Here is a 25,274-nt window from a genome sequence, read left to right as displayed (position 1 = left end):
CTATATAAGTGGTCCAGTCTCCTGACCCCAGGATTTGTCTTTACTCCAGACCTCAGCTTTGAGGTTCAGACTTTGAGGTCATTTTCCTTCAATCAGTCCCTTTTCTGTATGTTTTATTCTAGATTGGTAGTGGTTCTGTTCATACAGATTTCACAAATCTTGTTAGTTTTGCCTGCAGTACACAGGTGTCCAGACCATCAGACAGTAGGACTTTCCACAAATCCTTTCTAGATAACTGCATTTCCAGTCCTGACTCACACTGAAATGGCTGGCTAGATCTATGTTTAGTTAAACCATCACATAGACACTGTTCTCTGAGGATTCACATTCCAGAAGCTCAGACTTTTCCAAACCATCAGTTTCTGGTTTCTTTGTGCCTAGGAGTTCAGTTTTCAGTTTATCCCTTTCCTCTCTAATTTTACTATAAGATGCAAGGAGAAACCCAACTGTACTTTCCACATTTGGTTTGGAAATCTCCTCAGTTAAATATCCAAACTTATCACTTTCAAATTCTTTCTTCCATCCAACATCACAGCTAATTTCCCCCCAATTCTTTGCCACAGACGCAGTCACCATTTCTAAGGCCTCCTCAGAAGTAACTTTAACATTCATATTTATAACAACAGTCTATTCCAAGTAATCTTGGAATTTTTATCAGTCATCTCATAATTTTTTGTGAATCTTCTCCTTACAAGTTTTAAAGCCATTCTAGAACTTTTGTTTTTTGCAAAACAGCACACCATGCTCCTGGTACCAAAGTCTGTTTTAGTCTGCTGTGCTGCCAAAATGCAATATACCAGAAATGGGCAAACTTTTAGCAATGGGGATTTATTAACTATGAGCTCACAGCTCTGTGGCCTTGAAAATGTCCAAACCAAGGCCCCATCAAGACAATAGCTTTCTCTTGAACTATAAGCTTCCAGTAATCCTGCAATCTTTTGTCAGTTGGCAAGGCTTATGCTGGTCTCAATTCTCTTCCAGGTTTTGTTGTTTTCAGCTTCTAGCTTAAGTCACTTTCTTTCTAAGCTTCTGTGGCTTTCTCTCTGATATTGTAAGTCTCTCTCTTTGAATTTCATCTTCTCATAATGGATGCAGTAAGAGCATTAAGACCATTCTTGAAAGAGGAAAGTCACATCTTAATTTAAGATCCTACACAAAGAAGCTACATATGATAGATTCACATTCATAGGAATGGTTAACTTTTACAAAAATTTTTCTGGGTATATACAACTTCAACCCATCACATTGGAAAAATTGTCCTCCAAAAATGAGTGAGAATTTAAAATATTAATAGATAAACTGAGAGTGAGAGAGTTTATTAAAAAGATACCTGATCTAAAAGAAATATTAATGGGTGTTCTTCAGGATGAAAGAAAAAAAAATAGGAGAGAAAGGTTTGGAGGAGTGTGTTTAAATGAAGATTTATCAGTAAGGATAACTAAAAAAGCAAAAAGAGATAAAAACATAATACATGACATTTGAAACTAAAGGATAAAATTGTTTAAGTACATATGCCTTTATAATAATGGCATTAGATATTAGTGGATTAAACTCACCAGTGAAAAGACACAGATTGGCAGAATACATTTTAGAATATGTCATCTATATGCTGCCTAGAAGAGACTCACGTTAGACCCAAGGATACAAGTAGGCTGAAAGTGGAAGCTTGGAAAAAGATATGCTGTACAATAAGTAACCAAATGAACAGAGCTGGGATAGCTATACAAACACAAGTCAAAGCAGATCTTAAATGCAAAACTATTTAGGAGATAAAGGATATACATATTAATAAAAGGGGCAATTGACCAAGAAGAGGTAACCATGAATATCCATGCACCTAAAAGGGTGACCCAAAATATCTCAGGCCAATACTGGAAAACTGAAGGAAGAAATAGATGTCACTAGAATAATAGAGGCTTCACTACACCATTCTCATCAAGAGACAGAACATCTAAACAGAAGATGAATAAGGAAACAGAAAACATCAGTAATATGATAAGTGAGACATGTACAGATCATTGTGCCCCAAAAGAGCAGGCTATACATTCTTCACAAGTGTTCAAGGATCATTCTCCAGGAAAGACCTCATGGTGGGTGTCAAAACAAGTCTCAGTACATTTAAAAAGTGTGAAATCATATGAAATACTTACTCTGACAACAAAAGAATGAAACTAATAATCAATGACAGGTAGAAAACTGGAGAATTCATAAATACATGGAAGTTAAACAACACACACATTTTTAGTTTGTTAATGCTGCTGGAAATGCAATATATCAGAAATGGATTGGCTTTTATAAAAGGAGCTTATTAAGTTACACATTTACAGTTCTCAGGCCATACATATGTCCAAACTAAGGCATCCAGGTAAAGATACCTTGACTCAAGAAAGGCTGATAGGTCAGCTGGGAAGGCATATGGCTAGCATCTGCTGGTCCTTTGACTTCTGGTTTTAAGCAGCTTCCTCAAGGACATTTCCTTTATGCATCTCCAGATAACTCTGTTTATGTGTGATCCCGTCCCAAAAATGTTTTCCTCTTCAAGTACTCCCTATCTACCTTGAATTGATGGAGACACATTTCCATGGAAACAACCTAATCAAACATAAATAACTTAATAACTTAATAAAAAACATCCTGCCCACAATTGTATGTGTCATATTTCCATGGAAACAACCTTATCAAGAGACCGCACCATTAAAAAACTAAATATAAATAAATAAATAAATAAAATAATTTTAAAAAGAGAAAAAAAAGATGTCACCATAAACAGTAGCTCTGCATCCACAAGATCAGATTAGGAAAAAGAACATGGATTTTCTGGGTGACATAACAATTTCAAAAGAACACACCCTCCTAAACAATCAGGGGGTCAAAGAAGAAATCATTTCAGAAGTAAATAAATATATTGTGAAAAGTGAAAATGAGAATACCAGGTATCAAAACTCATAGGGTGCAGTGTGAACAGTGTGGAGAAGGAAATCTATAGCCCTAAATGCCTTCATTAAAAAAGAAGAGCTAACATCAAAGACCAAACTGCATACCTCAAGGAACTAGAAAAAGGACCACAAACTAATCCCAAAACAAGCAGAAGAAAAGAAATAATAAAGATTAGAGATGAAATTGGAAATAAAAAAATCAATAGAGAGAATTAACAAACCAAAGAGTTGTTTCTTTGAGACGGTCAATAAAATTGACAATCTTAGCTAGACTGATGTTTTAGTATACTAATGCTGCCAGAATGCAATATATCAGAAATTGAATGGCTTTTACAAAGGACATGCATTAGGTTATAAATTCATAATTTTGAAGCTATGGAAGTGTTCAGAGAAAGACATCAACAAGTGCATAACTCCATGCAAGAAGGGCCTACTGTGTCTAGTGATTTTCTGTCACATGGGAAAGCACATTGTGATGTCTGCTAGCCCTTCTCTCCTGGGTTGATTTCACAGTGGCTCTTTCAGCTCCTGTGGGTCCTTCTGGCTTGAACTGGGCGAATTTCTATCTTCAAGCATCCATACTTTCCTCAAAAATGTCTCCCTCTTAAAGGAGTCCAGAAAGTGGATTAAGACTCACTTTGAATGGGCAGGTTCATATCTGCATAGAAGATATCTAATCAAAGAGTTTCACCTAACAGTAGGGATGCCCCCACAAGATTGGTTTAAAAGAACACAGGGTTTTCATAGGGGCACATAACGGTATTAAACCAACAGAACTGACAAAGGAAAAAGAGAGAAGATTAAACAAATAAAGCACAAAGGAGAGAGGAGACATTATTCCTGAACCCAAAGAATTAAAATGATCATAAGAGAATAATATGAACCATTGTATGCCAACCAATTACACAGTGTAAATGAAAGAAAAATTCCTAGAAAACACAATTTATATTGACTCTAGAAGAAATAGGTGCCCTCAACAGACCGATTACAAGTAAAGTGATTATATCGGTCATGAAAAACTTCCCCAAAGAGAAAAGCTCAAGACCAGAAAAATTAACAGGTCCATTCTACTAATTGTTCCAAGAAATATGAGTACCACTCTGCTCAAACTCTTAGAAAAAAATGAAGGGAATGTACCTAACTCATTTGATGAAACCAAAGTGAGATACAGAGACTACAAGAAAAGAAAATTTTAAGCCAATCTCTAAAGAATGTTCATGCAAATATTGTAAGTAAAAACTTGCTAATCAAATCCAACAGCACATTAAAAGAACAACGTAATCAAGATGGTTTTACCCCAGGTATGCAAAGGTGGTTCAACACAAGAAAATCAATAAGTGTAATAGACCACAAATCAAAGGGTAAAAATACATGAACATCTCCACTGATGCAGAAAAGATACTTGAGAAAATCAGTGTTTGTTTTTGATAAAATACTTTGAGAACTAGGAAGATAAAAAAATTTCATCAACATATTAAAGGTCTTATATGAAAAACCCATAGCTGACATCATACTCAATGGTGAAAGACTAGCAACATTCCCTCTAAGATCTGGAACAAGACAAGGATGACCACTGTCAGCAGTATCATTCAACATTGTGCTAGAAGTACTTTCTAGAGAAATTAGGTAAAATAAAGAAATAAAAGGTAGTCAAATTGGAAAGGCAGAAGTAAAACTTTCATTATTTGTAGTTTTCATGATCTTATATAGAGATAGTCCCCAAAAACCTACGACCAAGCTACTACAGTAAATAAACTAGCTAAGTAAAGTGGCAGCATAGAAGACCAATAAGCAAAAATCAGTAGTGTTTCTGTACATTAGAAATGAACAATCTGAAGAATAAATTTTTTTTAATTCCATTTACAATAGCAATTAAAAGAATTGAATATCTAGGAATACATTTAACCATGGGACTTCTACACAGGAAACAACAAAATATTGCTAACAAAAATCATTTGAAGACCTAAGTAATAGAAGGACATTCCATGTTCATGGATTGGAAGACCTAATATCATTAAGATGTCAATTCTACCCAAATTGATTTATGGATTGAATGCCGTCCCAATTAAAATCCCAACGGTCCACTTTATAGAAACAGAAAAGCCAATAATCGAATATATTTGGAAGGGTAAGTGTCCTTGAATAGCTAAGAACATTCCGAAAAAGAAGAACAAAGTTGGAGGGCTCACACTCACTGATTTTAAAGCATATTACAAAGCCATAGTTGTCAAAACAACATGATACTGGCATAAAGATACATATGCTGACCAATTGAATAAAATTGAGAGTGCAGAAATAAACTGTCATATCTATGGCCATTTGCTATTTGACAAGATTCCATGTCCACTCAACTGAGACAGAATAGTCCCTTCAAGAGATGATGCTAGGAGAACTGTATTTCCAAATGCAAAAGAATGAAAGAGACCCCGATCTCATAGCTGAGACAAAAATTAACTCACAACAGATCAAAGACCTAAATATAAGAAAGCAGGACCATAAAACTCCAGAAAAAAATATAGGTAATCATCTTCAAGATCTTACTTTACACCCAATGAACAAGCAGTGAAAGAAAAAATAGAAAATGGCACTGTATTAGTCAGGGTTCTTTAAGGCTACAGAATCAACAGGAGAGATCTATAAATATGAGATTTATAAAGGTGTCTCATGCAAACATGGGAATGGAAGAGTTCAAAATACCCAGGACAGGCTGCGAAGCTGGCAGGTCCAATTAATGGTCTGGATGTATTCCATAGGAGAAGCTCACTGGCTAAAGAAGCAGTGAAAAAGCTCTCTTCTTCCTTAGAAGTCTCCAACTAATTGGATTATCTCATTGGTGGGAGATGTGTCTTAGTTGATCACAGATGTAATCAACCACAGAGGCAATCAACTGACTGATCATTTAATACACTAGCCTTCTGATTAATAACCAGCCATGAAAAATCCTTGCAGCAATGGTCAAGTCAGTGCTTGCCTGACCAGAAAACTGGGCATCATCACTTGGCCAAATTGACACCAGAACCTAACCATTTTCCAGGTACCTCCTCAAAATGAAAAACTTTTGTGTTTCAAAGGACTTTGACTAGAAAGTACAAAGGCAATCTACTCAATGAGACAAAATATTTGGAAACCAATATTTGATAAGAGTTTACTATCCATATATAAATATATATATACACACACACATTGTATGTGTATGTACATATACATAAAACCTACCATTCAACAAGAAAAAGAAAACAACCTAAATAAAAAATTGGTAAAAGACTTGAATGGACATTTTTCCAAAGAAGAAATTCAAAGGGCCAAAAAATGCACTAAATGATGCTCAATGTTACTAGTTATTAGGGAAATGCAAATTAAAACTACAAGGATTTATCATTGCATACCTTCTAGAGTGACCCCTATTTAAAAATAATAATAAAACAACAGAAAGCTACAAATTATCTACAAGCATTTGGAGAAATAAGAACACTCATTCACTGGTTGTGGGAATGTAAAATGTGGAAAACTGGTGGTTCCTCAGGAAGCTAAGTATAGAATTGCCGTAGGATTCAGCAATCCCACTACTAGGTATATACCCAAAACAACTGAAAGCAGGGACTCAAACAGACGTTTGCAACTGATGTTTATAGGAGCATTATTCACAATTACCAACAGATGTAAGCAACCCAAGTGTCCACCAACCAATGAATAGATGAACAAAATATGCTATACACATGTGACGGAATATTACTCAGCTGTAAGAATAAATGAAGTCCTGATGTATGTGACAATATGCATAAACCCTGAGAGGATTATATTGAGTGAAAAAATAGTCACAAAAGAACAAATATTCTATGATCTCACTGCTATGAACTAACTATAATAAATTCATAGAGTTAGGATCTAGAATATAAGTTACCAGGGAATAGAATAGGGCTAGAGAACGGGCAATCGGGGCTTAATTTCTGCAGAATTTCTAGTTAAGTTTATTGTAAAGGTTTGGAAATGGATGGCAGTGATGTAGTATAACATTGTGAGTATAATTAACAGTGCTGAATCATGTGTGTCAATGTGGTTGAAACGGGAAGTTTTGGGCCTTGTATGTTACTAACATTTAGTATGTTACTAAAAGAAAAGTTGGAGGTTAAGACATGGGATTGTGTAAAATAGTGAACCCTGCTATGGACAATGACTGTAGTTATTAGTACAAATATAAGAATATTTTTTAATGAATTATGACAAATGCATATCACTGTTACCAGGTGTTAATAATAAGGTGGTGAATGGTGAAAATACACATAGTGCATACAGATTAGAGCTGACAGTAATATTTTAATACCTTCCATCAATTCTAACAAAGGTACCATGCCAATGCAAAGTGTCAACAATAGGGTGGGGATATAAGATCTCTGCATTTTTCACATGACCTCTATATAAACCTATAACTTCTCTGATTAAAAAGAAATTTTTATCATAATTTTAAAAAAGGAATGAAAAGTGAAAGAAATAACACACAAAGTTCTACATATGGTAGGACTCCATTTATATAAACATAAATATAAACAAATCTATAGAGATAGAATTAGTGGTTATGTAGGGCTCGGAAAGGATAGAGTGATTGAGAGGTGACTGCTAAGGGGATGGGGTTTTTCTTTTTGGAATAATGAAATTGTTCTAAAATTGACCATAGTGATCAATGTACAATTCTGTTATTATAGTAAAATCCATTGATTGTACACTATGATGGTATGGTATGTAAATATCTAACATTAAAATTGATTAAAAGTGTGATTGCAAGAAATAAAACCCGCATTTAGAAACCAGTAGTCTTAAGAAAGGGTTTCTTATTTTTCTAGATTGTCTTAGAGAAATTATTGAACTCAAATTTCAGCTTGGAGAATCAACTTCCATGTTTTGAAAGCTCAGAATTTGACCACCCCTAGGGCTTCTGATTCAGTAGGTCTGGGATAGAGCCTGAGAATTCGCATTTATTACATATTCCTAGGTAATGCTAACTCTGCTGGTCCATGGGCTACATGTTTTGTTTGTTTGTTTTGGCATGGGCATGCTCTGGGAATCGAACCTGGGTCTCCTTCACAGCAGGAGAGAATTCTGCCACTGAGCCACCATTGCACTACCCTGGGCTATGTTTTGAGAACCATGTGTTCAAGATCATATAATTGTTTGTAGAAGTAGAATACTCAAAGGTCTTCAGAATTTTCCTAAGCATTAGGGTGACCATGTAACTGAGCATATGTGAGTTTCCTATTTACCGTACTAAGGCAAGATAAACCACTCACTGTAAATGATTTCCAGTTAGAGATTCACCACCTAGAGCTCGAAACCTTGAGTGATGTTCAACTTAGATTGCATATATTTGGTAGTATTCTTCTGCCTGAGCTTTGGAAAAGAGTAAAGGAAGCTATCACAGACATTTAGAAGGTGAGTAAAGAATCTTTGTGTTGATAAAAAATGTTGAAAATAAATTGGTAGATTCAGTTTTGTCAAAGTGAATTGAAGGGTAAATATAATGAGAATTCTAAATAATATTGCATTACTTAACTTTGTTAATAATTTTGTTATTAACTTTATTAAATATTCTTCCTAGTCTATTATGAAAGTTGTCTTGTGGAACCTGTAGCTTCTCTCAGCCATCCATTGTTGTGGTGGTGGATGTGGTGGTGATGCATTGATAGAAGTAGTGATGGTGGGTTTTTTTTTGTTTGTTTGTATGTTTGTTTTCAATGTTCAACCCATGTTAGGATCAATTTCTGGGTGGAGGAAGGGTCATATTCTAAAGGTTCATAGTCCAGGTACTTGGTAGAATATAGTTACAAGAGGAATGAGGAATACAAATAGTTAATGGAGCAGATAGAACCTGCACTGTCTAAAATGGGGTGGAGACATTGGGGAAAATTTCCACTGTGCAATATGGATTCATAAGCCAGTCAACTACATGAGTCATTTAGCTCTGATAACACTTCTACATCAAAAGTGATCTAAACTTCAGGGTATTATGACATCAGTCATCACTGCACTAGCTACTCTCCTATGCCTCCTGTGAAGTTTATTTGCATAGTTTTCATTAGATCTATTTTACAAACATGGAAAACAATTCTTTATGGATTTCTCACAATTCTCCCTAACCTATCATTTATTTTGGATTATATTTCAAGGGAATATATATAGAAGCAGCTTTAGATTGTAGAGGTAGTGTGTTCCCACTATCTCCAGAGAGGGAAGGTTTTTTACTACGCAATAAAATAAAGACAATTTCTCACTTTGAAGAAAAGTTCAGATAGTTTTGATCACAGGACATTATAAAAAAAATGAGGTACTGTGAGCTTGGGATCCCTCAGCTGTGATGCAAACCCAATTCATGTACAGCATACATCTGAGACTGTCTCAGGTGTTCCCCCATGTGGGACAAAGAAAATTGACAGAAATAGTACTGGAATGGTCGGCCTACTTTCTGTGCCTTTTTCTCTGACTCAGGGACCTGGGGCCTTATGTCAGCATTAATGAAACTGGTGTGCTAACTTGTTACTTTCCAACAGAGGTAAAATCTCACACCATTAGGAGTTCTTGACAAATTATAAGGGAACAAAAGGATGGGGAGAAATGGAATGATATTTTGAGAGAGAATAAATAACAATAAGACTTGTGATTTGCCTGATGTTTTAGAACAAATATTTATTTAAAAATATTGCCTTTAAAAAAAAAACTTTAAAAAATTTTGAATAGCTTTTCAGAATGATGATTTGTTCAAAATACTACTCAGCCCCAGGATTAATTCTCGTTATTTAAGGCAAAACAACATATAAATATAAGGGATTCTATTTATATTCATTAAATACAAACACAAGCACATTAGAATTTTAAAAAGTATTGTTTTTCATGATTTGTTTTTGCTTTTTCAAACTTCAAAGGTTTTTCTTTCATTCACTTCCTCAGGCATAAAGTTAAAATCACAACCAGGCAATGTAAATTCATTCCTGATTATGTTCACTTCACCAATATTTCGATATTTAAAATAGGCCACTAATCTTATTCCAGTATGGATGGAAGCAGTCAGAGTGAATAAAAATTTAGTTTTCAATCAAAATGAAAATAATGCAATCTATTTTTCTATTTTGTTAAGAAGGCAAGATTCAATTCACTTGTAAATCTTTTCATAGGTAACAGATTTTTAAATTTAAAATAGTAGAAAAAAGATGAAGCTGTGCTATTCAGGTTTGATAAAGAAAGTCAAGAAAACAAGCACTGACCTTAATATATAAATATTTAGGACAGGTAGAAATAAAATAAATTTAAGATCGCATTTCCTTTAAGTCAGTTATTTCACATTTTGAAAAAAAAATCATGATTATTTAACCTTTATTTTTTATTCCCTGGCTCACTCTGCCTTCCCCCATCTCCATTTCCCAAGTTTTATGATCTAAGAAAGGTTGAGTTACAGCTAAATAGTACAGGTTTCAATAAGAGTTAAGTTGAAGGTGTTAAAATCCGCTCTAGCTACTTTATGGAAAAAATAATTAAATATTTATTGGCGGGTGGTTGCATTGGTTTGGAGCTGTGTCTACCCCAGAAAACATGTTCTTAAACTTAATTCATTCCTATGGGTGTGAACCCATTGTTAATAGGAGTTTTTATGGTTCTTAAAGCTATTATAGTTGCTTAAAAGTTTCTTAAAATCAGACAGAAGGAATAAAAGCCACAGAGGGAACAACCAGAATCTGCAATCAATAGAATGTGAGGACAATGGAGAGGCCAGAGGACGCTGCCATAAACCTTGCCATGCAAACAAGACCAAGGACCACCGGCAGCTAGTCCAAGAATGCTATGGTCTTTGGGGAGAAAGCATCACTTTGCTGATGCTGTGATTTGGACATTTTTCTTAACCTCAAAGTCATGGGCAAATAAACTCGCATTATTGTGTGGTATTTGCTTGAGCAGCCAAGGAAACTAAAACAGTGGTTTAAAAAATTAGTAGAAAGGGAAGGATTAGTTGGATATCAAGTGCACCTGCAACATCCAGAATCACACATCCACTGCTGTGGTCCACAAAGCCACCGCTACTGCCACAGAGCAGGGTGACCACGCTTCCTCTGCCACTATCAGGGCTGTCAGGTTAATGCCTCATGCTTTGCCTTTCTCCTCATTTCACTCGGTTCCTAATTTAAGCATGAGAAGTGTATCTGAAATACTCAATATGCGCACTCCTCACCCTCTACCCAAACAATAGCTTCAAGGGAAATACAGTCTCAGTTTTCCAGACTCTTCAGTCCAATATGGCAGGATAGAATGAGATTACAATAAATGTGTTAACCAAAGAGTGAAAATTTATTTTTTGCCAATGTATTTGTAGATAGGAGAGCAATGACATTGTCTACTCTGGTTGCATAGCTATAGAGGGAGAAGTTTGATAAACTTTATGTTAGAGTAGAAATTGAAGTCTCTCACAACATTAAAAAAAAAAAAACTCAGAAAATGGTATTTAAGAAGCTATTACTTTAAAACAAGTGTTTCAGTTTGCTAAAGCTGCCTGAATGTAATATGCCAGAAATGGACTGGCTTTTACAATAAGGATTTATTAGCTTAAAAATGTACAGTTCTAAGTCCATGAAAATGTCCGAACTAATGCAACCACAGGGCGATACCTTCTCTGAGGAAAAGCCACTGGCATCTGGAACACCTCTGACTTATAGAAAGGCACATGGCAGGTGTCTGCTGGTCCTTCTCTCCCAGGTTTTGTGGCTCCCTATCATCTACTCCAGGGGTTCTTCCACTATGCTCTTTGGGCTTTTGTCTTTTATCTTCTTATAATGGACTCCAGTAAAAGGATTAGAACCCACCTTGAATGGGTTGGATCTCATCTCAATTGAAAGAACCTGACTAAAACTCCCACCCATAAATGGTTTGCACCCAGAGGAATGAATTAAAAGAATATGGCATTTTCTGGGGTACATAATAACTTCAAACCAACATACAGGTATGTAACTATTTAACAAGTTATACCTCAGAAAGTTATCATTATTGTTCAGTAACAGCATGGCACACTGTTAAGTGTATAATAATTTCACATGAAGCAGCAGTTTTTTTTTTTTATTATTTAATTAACTTTATCCAAAAGAGACTTTTATACTCGCATTGAGGGGGTCAGTTTCAGAGGTGCCCATTATTATAATAATGACAACATGCCCTTCAATTTCTTAAGTATTTTATGATTATAGTATGGCCTTTTCTGTGTAAGTTCACATTTATTTTTCTCCATCATTTCCCTGAGAGACAGTTCAAATTTTTCCATCTTTTTTCCATTCGCTGTTTTGAGTGTTCAAAATTAGTTATCCTGTCCTCTACTTCACTTACTCTTTCTTCTGCCTCTTCAAATCATCTATTGTGTGTCTCTGATATGTTCTTTATTTGGTCTACAGCATCTTTAATCTCTGTGATATCTGCTATTTTTCTATTTATACTTAAAAATTCCTCTTTATGCTCCTCTGGAGTTTTCTTGATCTCCTTCCCATCATTGACCCATCCATTTATTTTATTTAGTAGAGTTATGTGAACATCTTTGATCAGTAGTTCCAACATCTGTGTCTCCTCTGGTGTTTTAATTTAGTCATTAGGCTGGGCTATATCTGTTTGCATCATGATGTGTTTAGTGATCTTCTGCTCTCTTCACGGCATGTAAATATCTTGAATGATTTAATATGAATGTTGATTTCCTTCAGAAATGTAAAGCCTTGTATTTGCAGGATGGATGTGGAGCAGTATTCAGGGTGCAAGGCAAAGCACAACAGTGTGGTGATGATTTGCCATGCAGGTACAGGCACAGGTTGGGGATGCTATGCTGTTGCCTGTGAACGTGGGCACCCAGGGGTGTGGCAGGAGGTGGCTGTGTGGGTACATGGGTCTGGGGGGTGGGGCCCTATAGTTCATTGGTCTAGGGTGGGAGGCCCTTTGTGCGCAGGTGCTGAGCTAAGGCGGTGAGTCAGCATTGGGCCCTGTAGGCTGGGGGTGGATGCGTCCTGGCTGTGGAGGTCAGCGGTTGCCCAGAGCTGGGGGGCTGACTAGGGGTCATGCGCATGTATGGATCTCGGGATTGCCATAAACTGAAGTGCACAAAGCTCAGAGGGGCAAGGTGGAGCTGCATAACTTTATGGACTGGGGGATGGTGTATCCTGGGTATGGAGGTGAGCGCCCACAGCCATTATGCACTGGTGACAGCCCGCAAGGGGCAGAGACTGGGAGGCAGGGCTTGGGAGAGGCGGGGCAAGACTGTGCTTGTGCATAAGAGGTAGATTGGGCTGGGGAAGGTGTGCGTGTGCCTAGGGTGGGGTTGTTGGGCAGTACACTTGCAAAGGGTTGGTGGGACAGGGCGCTTGGGGCACAGGAAGTGGGGGGCGGGTGAAGGGGTTCAGGTGCCTGGTGTGTGGAATGAATTGCGGTTCGTGGAGCTGAAGGTAGCGTATCCATGGAATGTGGTTTGGCTTAGTTCCAAGGCCCCATCTCCTGGTCTGGGCACTTCTGAGGGCTCCCAGCTTCTGTCTTAGGCTGTTTGCACCGACTGGAGGGTCTCCGGCCAGGGACTCCCTGTGTGATGCAGAAGACTCTCCCAGCTCACTTATATTCTGGTATCGCCACCTCAGTTGCCTTCCCGTCCCTTCTATAGCTGTTCCATGGAGTAGGGTTGAACTCGATCTATTTTATTCCCCCATCTTCTTGGAACCTTCACATTTATTTTTTAAAGATGTGTATAGAAATACATTCTGCAAAGTTTTCATCAGATTTGAATTATTTATAATGGACTTGTGGCTTCTCCTCATGCTGAGGAGCACTGTCTAGTGAGGCAGCAGCTCATTCACAGCGAGCTGACTTTCTGACTTGCCCTGCTCTGCCATTTCCTCAGAGTGGGGACTACAAGGGGGGGGGGGTGTAACCCAACTCACAGGATTGTGATAAGGTTTTCAGGGAAGCCCAAAAGAAATAGAGAAACTTGTAGAATTCCAAATTAACCTATTTATAGGGTGAAATACATTCAATAGGTTAGCATATCAACCCACATAGAAAGGGCTTCTTTTAAAAGGAGGCATTAAAGAAAGTATGATGAGTTTTAGTACATTCATTGTCCAAGGTGCTCACTCTCTTTCTAACTATGTATATGTCTTTATCTAAATCTCCTGAACTTTGGAATAACAAAACTTTTAATTATAATAAAATATTTATAATCAGTATCTAGCTATGAAATAAATAAATCAAGCAAAAAAACAGAGAAAGTAATGACTTGTTGGGGATTAACATGCCCCCCTAAAAGGACATGTTCAATTTCTGAACTGCGTTACTGTGGGTGTGAACCTATTTGTAAATAAGACCTTTGAAGCTGTTATTAGTTAAAGTATGTACTAATTCGGAGTTCCCAATAAGAGGAAGCCAAACTGAATCAGGGTGGGCCTTAATCCGTATGAATAGAGGCCTTATAAAGAGAGGAAATTTAGACACAGTTAATTAGCAGAATCGAGGAGACAGAAATCAGCAGGCACCAGGCGAGAGAGAGCATGCCATGTGACAAAGGACTGCTGGAACATGCAGTTCCTGTGAGAAAGCAATCCCTGCCAGTATCTTCACATTGGACATTTAGCCTCTGAAACTGTGAGATGATCAATTCCTGTCGATCATCAACTCCAACCAGTGTGTGGCATTTATCATAGCAGTCCCAGCAAAGGAAAACAAATATTAATAGCACTTCTTCATATTTCAAAGTTTAAAAAAAATATGATTAGAATTTACTTTAATTTGAGCCAAGAGCAGAATTTTGTTCTTCTGCTAAAAAAAAAAAAAGCCACAAAATGCACTCCATATGATAGAGGGATATAAAGGACATTGCTAGTATTTGTACCCAATTCTTCACCTCCTTTCCTAATAGTACCAGTGACTTTTAGCTGTGTAAATAGCTGCCCAGAAGAAATACATTCCCCATTCTCCCTAGCCACAATCTGTGGTCAAATGTCTTGTTCCCAGCCAGTGAGAGCACAGAAATATTGCGTACGTCTTCTGCATCATGTGCTTCAAAGGAAGGAACACATCTTTCCCTTTTTTATTTTACCATCCAGAAGACAGATGTGGAAATGAGCTCTCTTGGATCATATAAATAAGTTAAACCCCTTAAGAATAGTTGAGCATCAAGACAGCTGGAGCCTAGATGACTATCCAGGGAGAGCAGTCATACCAGCTCAGAAATTTATGTAAGAGAAGAGTAAGATTCTGTCTTGCTAAAGAAACTCCTATTGTCAGAATACGTCATTGCAACATGTATTCATCCTACCTCCCATCTCAGACTTTGGTTATTTTCTCAACTAGACTTAGTTAAATGTAGCCCCCCCAAATTCCTAACATCATGTAGCAATTTATTCTGAAACTAGTAACAAAGAAATAAAAATATATACTTAAAGAGCTAATGTAATATGAGATTTAATGTGTGTTTGTGTGTACCTAACTCATTCCATAGTCCATTTACCTATGGACTGTGAGGTTACTATGATCTCTGTTGTCAACCCACTTTAATGTTTCAACTGCAGAATTATATTGATGACATACATACAAAAACTAACACAAATATATATGCCACAGAAAAAAAATAGGATACTTGTTTTTACCTGACTCAGAAATTAAAGCACTATGTTGAAACAATTAGTGGACATGTGTTCCAGAGATAACCGCCAGAGTGCTAGTACTACTATTATAGAATCTTAGCAGGGTAATTAGAACTTTCCAGATCTTAATGCCTTCATCTACAAAACTAAGATTTTCACAAGTCCCTTCCTGCTCTAAGTATTATTTGGCTGAGTGGAAACATTTAAAATATAAAACTATTTGGTAACGCTGATCATGTAACAGCCTTGTGGTATCCGAAAATTTTAGAAATCTATTTAAAAAAATAGACTCCCTCTATTTTTTTTTTCAGATTGAGTTTCCTTTCTTTTCCATTATGCTGATTATATAAGGAATCCATTGACAGACAGTCAAATATGTACACAAGAGGCAGTAAGAAACTGTACTAAACTGGCAAACAAACCTCGCATTATAGTTTTAACCTTGCCACTAGTCAGCTATATGTTCTTAAGCAAGTCATTTAGGATTTAGGAGCATCATTATCTGCTAGAAAAAGAGTCATAGCTGGACATGAGCTTCATAATTCTTCCCCCTGCTTTAAAATTATTTTTATGAATTGATGCTTTATATATTTATATATGACTATTTACCTACGGAATCTACACATAGCCAGAAAAATGTAAAGGTGTTAATTATTGTGTGGAGCTATACTGACATCCTTTGGTAAAGTCTTGGCTAATTCCAACTTAATTCAGAGAGAATTATAGGGAGATGGACAGTTAGATGGTTGATAAGAAGATAGAGCCATCCACATGTGATTACTTGAAACTCCTAATATTGATGAGAAAAGAAAAGAGAAAGAAAAAAAGAGAAGATTGTATGTATGCAGTCCAAAGTATGAATATTTGTTTTAATTGTATTGCTTGTCTATTTAAATTACTAATAACATACTTTATCTATAAAATATATAAATTTAAAGTAGATAAGGTTCAACAGACAAGACAACATGCATATTCCAAAATGATGAGCAAGGTATGTTCTCTCATGACAATAAGAAACACAAAAGCGTCTTTGGAGAACAAGGAAGAGAAAGTTCAGTGAAAGCAAAAATAAATAAAATGTAAAACTGCATCGAAAATCTCTTTTGTAACATACATCACATCCGCAAGGAATTGAATTTGGCATCCCGTTAATACTTGTATTTCGTCGGTCTGGTGGAAGGATGTTGCAGAAATATATATGCCAGAAAAAGAAAAGCTATCAATTTTTTAAAATTGCAAGAAGCAGTGCTGCTCCTGAGATTGTATTACGGACACAGGCGGATTAGATTAGGCTGATTACCTTAGCCTTGAAACAGAGAGTCTTTCTGCCCTGCGGGGGAGGGGACTCTTTCCACAGACCTCCTCGGGAATGCGCCCACCCCTCGCATTCACTTGCAAATCGCAGTGTGCTCGCAAAAGCCAGCACTTCCCCAGTCTCTAACCTTCCAATGGCGAGTGCTGCAGCTCTATCAGCAGAACCTTTCTCTCTTGTGAGGAAGGGCTTTTTCCTCCCCTTTCCTTTTTTTTTTTTTCCCCTTAATCAGAAGCACTGAATGAAAGCCAATCAGAGAGAGAGCTCGCCCCCGTTTTCTTCGGTTCCCTGCCGTCCAGAGTTAAAAGTGATGCTGAGAGAAAGCTTGAGTTAGATTGAAGTAGAATCAGTGACAGAAAATAACAGCTGAAAACAAACAAAAAAGGTGACATAGTGACAATTGTTCAAGGGTTATTTTGGCTGGAACAACTTCCGTTAACCAGAAGCTGAAAATAAAAGGTAGGAAGACTTCATCTCTTCTTTCAACTCCCTTAAGGTCTTTTTATTTTCTCTCTCCGGGGGAAAATTGTTAAGTTGTATTTAACAATGATTTCAAAATATTTATCTTGAATATATAACTTTATTTAAATAAGCATACAACTTTATATATTAGATTGTAGAAGTAACTGCTTTGAATATATAGTTAATGTAAAATTGGGTATATTACATATTATGCTCAACAGAGGGGCAGGGTATTAGAGTTTGGGAATTAATTCACTCTTAAGAAATGCTTAAAATTTATGAAATATAATTTTCTGTGCTCATGCTGTTCATCTTTGTTTAAAAATCAGTTTCATGGTTGACACTGATGCTGAAACTCTAACATTATCTGACATTACTTTGCATTCCATATGAATGGATGCACTCTGCACTTAGAGTGATAGTTCATTGCACATTCAATATAAAGATAAATGGCAGGTGGAAGACAGATTTCTTGAAACTGTCAATAGTCACTAAGCATCTGCATGAATAAAATAGATTGACATCCATCAGAAACAAAATACACATAATTCCTGTATACATTTTATATCTGACTCAAAAGTAAGAGAGGGGAAGATGAGGAGGAGAGAGTAAATGCATGTAGTCAGCAATTGCAGCATTTATTGTCTCTGCTGCAATAAAATCCATATTTTATGTGGTGTTAAATTAATGCAGCACATTGAGAGTCTAAATGCATGCCCCCAACAAGAAACTATTGATAGCACTGTAAGTAGGATCAAAAGCAGTGGTCTGAAAGTGTTTTTATGCTACTGCAAATAATCTACATTCTTCTTATCATAAAAGGGGAGGGGGCATCTACACGTGCAATCGGAGAAAACATCATTTAAAAACTGACCTATCATCTTTTGCTACAAACACACACACACACACACACACACACACACACACAGATCTGATTCCTATAATTGTGGTCCATCATTCCAGTAAAAGCCTCTGTTTTCCAAAACTGCACATCAATTACTTCTCAGCTGTTTGGAAATGCATTTTTTCTCTCCTCTCTCTCTTCACCCCCCCCCCCCCACTCCCTCTCTCTTTCTTGAAAGATCTATATTGAAAATAAGCTGTCCGTCTAATGCTGACAACAACTGTTATAACTCAATGCATGGGTTAGTAGACTTTCTCCCTCCACATCCTCCCCCACTCTTTCCTTCTTAGAAACGTAGCTACAAGAGCTTCTCTGTGGTGAATAACACTTGGCAAGAGTGTGCTCATTTTTTTTTTTTTAGGTCTGGTATGGTGAGGATTTTTAATTAGTAGAACTTTCATGAAAACATTATGTCATTGACGGAGCTGTGTTTTCATTTTTAGTTAAAGTAACGAAGGAAAAAAGAAGAGTTGTATCCTAGAGAAATAGGTAAATAAATTGCATAGCTAATCTGCCCTGCCCCCACCCCCCAGTGTTGAAAATGTGGCACATATGTATACAAGGTGCAATGCATAAGGAAATAGTGGTTTATTTGGGGGGAGGGATTAAGGGATGGGAGAGTGATCAAATATAAGCAGCATGTGTTTTTGGCTGAGGGACACATCAAATACTAACCCATCCTGATGACAAAGGCATAGAGAAATGCCTCTTTCATTTGCTTTCACTCTTTTTTTTTTCCCTTTGGCTGTGTTTTCAAAGTATGAGTCAATGTCTGCTTTCATTAAATCAGATACTTCTTTGGTTTTGCATACTTGCTGCTATCAAACTGACTTCCTTGGAGAATGCATATGCCTTCCCTGACTCCAATCAAAGAATAGAATTCCATATACTTAGCTGTCTGGGGGGAAAAAAAAAAACAAAAAAACAAGCAAGGGAAATGGAAAAAGAGCACTGGAAACTGTATGAGCCTCCACTGTATATATGCATGTACATATGTGCATATGTGTGAGGCTAGTGGTTAAACTGCCTGGTATCTGATCAGTGCTTCTCTTGATGTTTCTTAGTGTTTATAGAGCCTAGCTGCTTTTTGATGAGAATGATATGGTACAAGTATCCAGTTTAATATTTCACCATTAGATGTTTACATACACTGGAATTTTTTCAAACGATATGAAAGAGGGGATCGAATATTGGTTTTCTTTCTAGAGAAATATTTGTTTCTGGCACATAAGAAATTTACTGTGATCTGAAAGAACTATGATATATTTGTTTCCTGTTGAAAATATTTGAAACTGCAGTGGTCAATTCTAAATATACGATCCCGGTTCACAATCTAAGAAGAATTTCTTCATCCTCACTTAATTTGCCATACAAACACATGACTTAGCCAGAGTGTATATGATCTTGGTAATTTCCAGGTATATGGCTAATTTCCTCTGTTTCTTAACCTACTTTGCAGCAAGAGATAACACCACGTCTTCCTGGAATATGTCATCTTTATACCAAATCATTCCGCTAGGCAGCAGCACAGGAACAGCATTGGCTGGGATAGTGCTGATTCAGCAGCAAAGTGAACCGTCTTGTTGTAAAGCGTTATTAGCAGTAATAGTGGCATATAATAAGCAATTATACAAATCAGAGGTTGTAAACCCGACCATCTCTAGTCCAGCATTTGTGCTTCAAAAGCATTAGTGATAATATGTTATGTATTCTTATTTCTATCGGGCAAATTGCATCCTAATCCTAATTGTCACTTTAGAAGTGCTTGTAAGATACTGAAACAAAGTAACAAAGTATAGAGAAATATAAAAATGATTTATGCCTATATAAGTCATTTTATACAGATATCTTCAAATTTCAGGTGCATATTTGAAAACTGTATTTTTGATTAATCCAGTATATTACCTGGAATAAGGTTTCAGAAAAGTCCATTTACTATGTTTATTATGACTTATATTTACAAGTCATGTCTAAAATGGGTAGAAATGACAACAAAGTAGCCCGAAAAGTGCTCTCTTCTTAGGCTTCTAATAAGCAGTGGTGAAATTGATTAAGCATTGTACTGAATCTCATATATGGTCTCCATTGTGAATACTTTTAAGAACTGATAGTCTAAAAATGGCATTATGAATACACATTTGTTAAATGAAGGTTAGCATAGAAAAATCTAGTTTCCCTTTCTTCACACTTTGCTCCAACCAATGACTTAATCAAGAAAATTTTGTTTTGCATTAGTTAAAATTACCTGAAATATGCAGATAGAAAAATTGTTAAATCTGCCTCAATATTTTTCTAGTTAAAGCGTGTGGATCATGTTACCAGAATAATAGTATGAATTTCCTTATTTGATTCCAAATAATTTCAATGCCCAAAATGCAGATTATTTATTTTACACTCATAAGAATAAGAGACCATCTCAACCAATCACCTAGAGGTATTTGTTTTCTATGATAACGGTATCAGCTCAGGGTCACCTCCACCCTCCACTTCTTTTCTGCCCCACAACAGACTCAACTCACTTGACAGTTTAGTTTGAGCCCATAGCCCTTTTAAAAAATCCCTTTGTGTTTTTCTTAACTGGAAGGGTCTCTGAAGTAGATAAGGCCATTTTTCCATTTGCTATGCCACCTTTTTCCAGTACTCAGTTCAGCCAACTCAAGAGAAAAACCTTGTAAGAAAATCAGGTCTAAGACATTAGAGATGCAGATGTCTGAGAGTTTATTATCATTAATGGAGTGTTAGCATTGATCAGTTAAAATAATCTCACATTTTTTCTCCAATCTAACTTTTGTTTAACTCTTTGTTATCATGCAACTTCTTTAAAAAGTAACTTTTGAATTTTTTTTAAGAATTTGCTTTTGTGTTTACCGATTTCTATATATGTTTATCCTATTTCTGTCTTGCAATGCATTTGATGTTGTACCCTTCTATATTACTGAGTCATTTAATAATGATAACCATACTGGTAGTGAATAAGCTGCAGATCCAATAAAGATTGGCAAAATTAAATTGTATTTTATAGTGTTTTAGGAATGAAATGCAGCATTCTTTTGAAAATAATGCCTGCCCATAGGAAGTTGAAATGCCTTCATACAATCATCCCTTGTAGAAGAGAGAAACACATCCTAGAGAGTTTCTCTAGCATTGTAAAGCGCTTCACCAAATCATGTGATCTCAATTTTCAATCCATGTTTTTTCTTTCTTTTTTTAGAAAACAGCCTTATTTCTACAAACTTTATATAATGCAGAAATATAAATTAAAGTTAAATGGGTAACTGGCATTTCAAACTTAAGGACAGGATTAAGCAATAAATTGAAAGAAGTAGGACAACATGGCTTCATAACAGGTAATTCAGCATTGAATCACATCTAAACACTTCAGAGCCCTGCTGATGATTGTACAGGTAGTGCTGTCCTTCTCCCTCCTTCCCTCCCCTCCCCTCAATTATGACAATTACAGAAGTCCTCCAATGCATTTCCCATATGCTGTTTTGTATTCCCTTTATGGCCAGTGTGTGTCAATAAGAATGAAAGATTATCCTTATAAATATTATAACATCTAGGCGTTTCAGGAATTGAATTTGGTACCAGTGCAGTTTACTGCTCTGGCAAGCAAATTACAAAAAAAATCAGCATTTATTAATGCAATGACTTCCCCAAAGTATCAGAATATAGAATGCATAGGCATGAGTTATTACTTTTAGCACTTCAGTTAATGACTGGGGATCTGTTGTTGATTTACTTTAATAGTGAAATAATTTTTAAAGGATCCTAATTTGAAAAAAAAAATAAAGCAAGTAACTTACATATTTTGGAAGACAATGTTTCACGTGATATTTTCACTCATCTTTGTTACAAGAAGCAAATTCTATCAGTTTGTAGTATAAAAATGTAAACTGATATGTAGTGAGTGAATAGCTATTCTAGATATTGCAGAGTAAAGATCTACCATTCGCTTGTTGTTTTAATTCGTATTTGGGAAACATAAACTATAACAATAATCAAGGTGAGCAGAATGTGTGACAAATTTAAAATGATCAATAAATTAAGTATTTTTACTTGGATTATTAAGGTAAATCTCTTCAGTGTTCACATAGTTTGTATGAATAAGAGAATAGAAGTTGAAATTGATATAGTTATATAGATATATAAAGGCAATGAACATATTTGCCTACGATATTGGAAAGCTTTAAATACATTTTTTTGTGCATAATGCCAATATTGTAAGTTTTTATACTATGACTGAGTTTTCCTTTTGAATTTAACTCCACTTCTAATAAAACAAGTTGAATAAACTCTCTCTAAAAGTATTGTAACTTCTGGGATATTTTAAAGTAATAATGTTTCCATAATTCTTAAACCAGCTTCAAGATTAAAGGAAGCTTCATAAACTTTCTGGATAATTTTACTTACTTCTAAGAAGTAATTTGAAATTATTACCTTCACAATTAAGTAGATCTGAATGTAATTGTAATATCTGAAAGATTTTAAGAATTTTTTGTTGCAAATTATATTAATCAATTAATGTATTTAAAAGTTTTGCTTTACATAAAATAAAACTCAATTGGTTTCAATCCACTCTTAATAAAATAAAGACTACTAATTATTTTACTTTTAATACCAACAGGATGGTATTTATTTGCTTGATGACATTAAAAAAAATAAAGGAAAACATTAGAGTAAAATAAGGTCTGTGTCAACTTATTTCATCAAATAAAAAAACCTGGGAGCATGAAATGATTAACCATTCACTTTGTCAAATACGTATTTTTTCTTTTTTTTTTTTCTTGCCTTCATCCTAAACCTTATAGGTTAGGGTTAGTCCTACTCTGTAGTTCTGAGCTGTATTTTGTTGCTGAGTGTCTTTTCAATATGTAATTTTGGGGAGTGAAAACTACCAACATGTGCATTTATCCTGTCTGTATTTAATTTCCTAAATTTGCATTAAATCCTTTCTCCATGAGTAAGAAGCCATGGGAAGCATTTATTTTTTATCTGTTATCTGTCCCAAGAATTCAGCTTTTTTTTTTCTTTTGAGCTAAGTCCAAAATTGAATATGAAGTACAAGCAGGGAAGTTTATCCTTCAAGCCTCCCTCACTGCTTCATTTTATTTTCCTTCCTGGAGGGACATATTCTGTGCTCAATAAGTGATTTTTCCCCCTTATTGATATAAAGCTTTTGGGATGGATGCAATAAAAGTTTTTGTTTATTTGTTTTTTTTTTTTTTGAGAAAGAAAGAGAGAAAGAACTCATCTTTTATCTAAGAACCTCTCCTTTTAAAAAAACCTTTCTAAAACATGTGCCCTAATTTTTCGTTAGTGAACAACTAGATAGTTCTACAAAATATTTTTAGTTAATATGTATAACTTCATTCATTTAGGAATGAATACAGGTATTTTCTTTTCAATAAACTAAAAAAAAAAAGCATTGGGGAAATGAAATATCCCTAAAAATCTGTTAAGAAAAGTGTTTTCTTTACAGATTATTTTTTCAAGGAGTTGAATTGTGCTCTATCATAAAACGTGATATCTGAATAAAATGATGAAAATGATTTTTTCCATAGGACAATGCCATTTCAGTGTTTGATTTATAATCCCTAATGGGCAGCCCATCTTATAAAGATGTAAAATTAGAAGAATGTTGACCATATTTTGACTTTAGAGCAAAGTTATTAATTCTCCTCATTGTAAAGGGGGGAGTTGGATTAAACCCATTTCCAAATAGGTTCAAAAGTTAGATGTTTGAATAAGAACATTGCTTCCCAGAAGCAAACTAAAACCCTGCATATATACCACTGTCCCCTAAAAATCCATGTGGAAATTTTCAACTTTTAATAGTTTTAAAAACCTACACAATATGAAAATGTAGAAGCCACAAAACATTAGTTTATCCTTCTCTTGATTTGAGGTTATCAAATTTTTCTACTTATTTTTTGTGCATGTTATATTTTTCCTTTTGCATTCTCCTTACAAATTAAATGTCCTCCTGTTATCTAGACAATAACTTCCTTTATTTATTCTCAGCTTCTTACTAATTTCCTTCATTTTTTGGAGGACTTTTACTAAGAACCACATATATACCACAGCCAGAGATAAAACAATGAATCAATAAAAATTTTGTCATGAGGTGAGGCAGGTCTTAATATGAGATGTACAACTAAACATCAAGTGATTTTTGATAGAAATTTTAGTAGTTATACTATAAATGTTTCAGTTTTCATAAAATAGTAGTAGAAGTACATAGCAGAACACCATGGGTTATTTATATATTCCTCCTTAGTTCATTCATCCATTCCTCCCTTCCCCAAATATTCTTTAAGTGCCTACAGAAAACCAGGAACTGCATCAGCAATTTGAAATGCAAACGTGGGTAGAGATAAAACAACAACAATGACATCAACCACAACAAAATGTTGCTACAGTGAGGTATTAAATGAATAGTCACAAGGTTTATTATTAAATTTCAATTTTGATAATGTAAAATGGATAATTACTAGCTGTTTTTGAAGTGAAAAATACAGAGTTCTAACCTCACCTATTTTTGAAATGTGTATCGTATTCAAAGCCACACATCTTTCAAGAGTCTATCAGTATGAGTTATGAATTTAGTACATGATACATGTTTTGTCTAGCTTAAGAGTCATTATGTGATTGGATTCTGAATTGGTGCTTCAGAAAGGAGCAGCCACCTTGTTTGGTGATACTGACCCTTTGTTGTCCTTCAGATTTGCAGTAGTCAATTGCCATCTTGCAAATATAGGGAACTATATGGTATAAAGTAAGTTCTCAAATTTGAGGCCAGGATGGAGATTCTTAAGTATCTCAAAGCCTAAGGAGAGACTATGCATTAGTCTGAAGGTCAGGTGGAGCTGAAATTCTGTTGCTAAATTTTTTTTTATGACTAGGAGCTTCCGCATCTCCACAGATAATTAAAATACTTTCTGCAGAGAAAACACTGAATGTCAAACTTGGTCACTCTGAAAAAAGTCTCTACCAAATAATATTCTATTTTTGTGAGAATACCT

General features: G+C 35.5%; 1 protein-coding gene across 1 annotated transcript in view; it reads left to right on the top strand.

The window, feature by feature from the left end:
• The first annotated feature begins 17,179 nt into the window (after positions 1–17,179).
• The window catches only part of CDH10 (cadherin 10), a 182,677-nt gene continuing 174,582 nt past the window's right edge, over positions 17,180–25,274 (top strand). Inside the window, exon 1 of the mRNA XM_077115126.1 lies at positions 17,180–17,342. The gene's annotated coding sequence lies outside the window, so the exon portion shown is untranslated. The remainder of the gene's footprint in view (positions 17,343–25,274) is intronic.

Source organism: Tamandua tetradactyla, chromosome 9 (genome assembly GCF_023851605.1).
Source record: "Tamandua tetradactyla isolate mTamTet1 chromosome 9, mTamTet1.pri, whole genome shotgun sequence".
Taxonomy (NCBI): Eukaryota; Metazoa; Chordata; class Mammalia; order Pilosa; family Myrmecophagidae; genus Tamandua; species Tamandua tetradactyla.
This window is presented reverse-complemented; position numbering and strand designations above follow the sequence as displayed.